The sequence below is a fragment of the Octopus bimaculoides genome, chromosome 17 (genome assembly GCF_001194135.2).
Source record: "Octopus bimaculoides isolate UCB-OBI-ISO-001 chromosome 17, ASM119413v2, whole genome shotgun sequence".
Classification (NCBI taxonomy): domain Eukaryota; kingdom Metazoa; phylum Mollusca; class Cephalopoda; order Octopoda; family Octopodidae; genus Octopus; species Octopus bimaculoides.
Window position 1 is genome coordinate 34,734,830 of NC_068997.1, and position 1,707 is coordinate 34,736,536.

Here is a 1,707-nt window from a genome sequence, read left to right on the forward strand (position 1 = left end):
TATATATATATATATATATCTTTTATTCTCTTTTACTTGTTTCACCCATTTGACTGCAGCCATGCTGGAGCACCACATTTACTCGAACAAATCAACCCAGGACTTATTCTTTGGAAGCCTAGTACTTATTCTATCGGACTCTTTTGCCGAACCGCTATGTTACGGGGACGTAAACACACCACTATCGGTTGTCAAGCGATGGTGAGGGGACAAACACAGACACAAAAACATACATACACACACACAAACACACACATATATATATCTATCTATATCTACGACGGGCTTCTTTCAGTTTCTGTTTACCAAATCCACTCACAAAGTTACTTGCCCAAGGTACCACGCAGTGGGAATAAACCCGGAACCATGTGGTTGGTAAGCAAGCTACTTTATTTCATTTTATTTGCCATAAAGGCAGTATACAGAGTAGCTACGGGCTGGACAACACACTAATGAATGAAAATGAAATGACAATCCTTTTTGGGTTGAAGATGCTGAAGCCTCCTCAAACACATCCACCTCTCCCTTTGACCGGGTAGGGGAGGTGGCTTCCAGTGACTGTACCAGGACCTTACCATGGTCCTGGGGGCAGTTCTTTTTAATGTGGCCTGACTCCAGGCACGAGTGACACCTGGGGGCGTCCTTCAAGTATCACCGGATACCTGCAGCCAGCCATTAAAAAAAAATCTCGAAAAGCCAGATCTGTTGAGGCCAATGGAGTCCATAGGGTCAAAATCGCTTTTGACCCTACGCAATCGACCGCCGGCGATACCCTTATATTTAAGAGCCTGGGCCCGCTATCCCCCAGGCCCCGTCGGATAGTATCTTCAATCCAACCCGCCTCAGTACCTGGGAGTAACCTACACACCCAGGTTCTAATTAATTTGCTCCCGCAGTACGATGGGAGGAACAGAATTTCGTTACCCTCCATTGGGTGTCAAACAGCAACCATACGGTTGCATGCTTGATACCACGGGATATGTATTTCACAGAGGACTTCTTTTTGTATAGTCGGTTTTGGGAAGACGGTGATGGTATCAAGAACTTTCGAGTAAGTTCTAACCACTACTATCCTCTCCTCCATATCTTTTAACCACTGCTTGGATGGGATAATTTCCCACTCCAAGACAGGGTTCTTCTTTTTAAGTTCCTTCTCTGCCATTTCCAAAAAAGCAGTTCAAAAACAGTTCACAAAAACAATCCACCAAGAATTAATAAAAATAGAAGTAAACAAGATAAAAGAGAAGAAAAAAACTGAAATTAGAATAATGAGAAAAAGAAGAAGGAACCGAAATTTAGAAAGAAAGAAAAATAGGAGGAGGGAAAAAGAAAAAGAAAAAGAAAACAATAGACTTAAATAGAACAGACAGGGAATCCTTGGCTCTGTATAATACTCCAGCCAGGTAAATCCAATAGTCAGGGTTCTTCGCGTTTGTACTCCAGCTTAGATAAACTCCACGTGGTAAAATCCACAGGGCACAACTTTTTCCGGCGAAACACGCCCACCAGAATATACAGGTTATTTGGTGAAAAAACGCCACACAGAATTTTACTCAAAAAAGTTTTCAACAAAATTCTCAGTCTGCCGTTATGGCGGCTCGAACACGTCCACCAATAACAAAGAACACAATATTTTTGCTCACTAAAGCGAGCTACAATTTAATGCCGCTAAGGCAGACGAAATTGCCCCCAGAGCTAGGCAGGAAC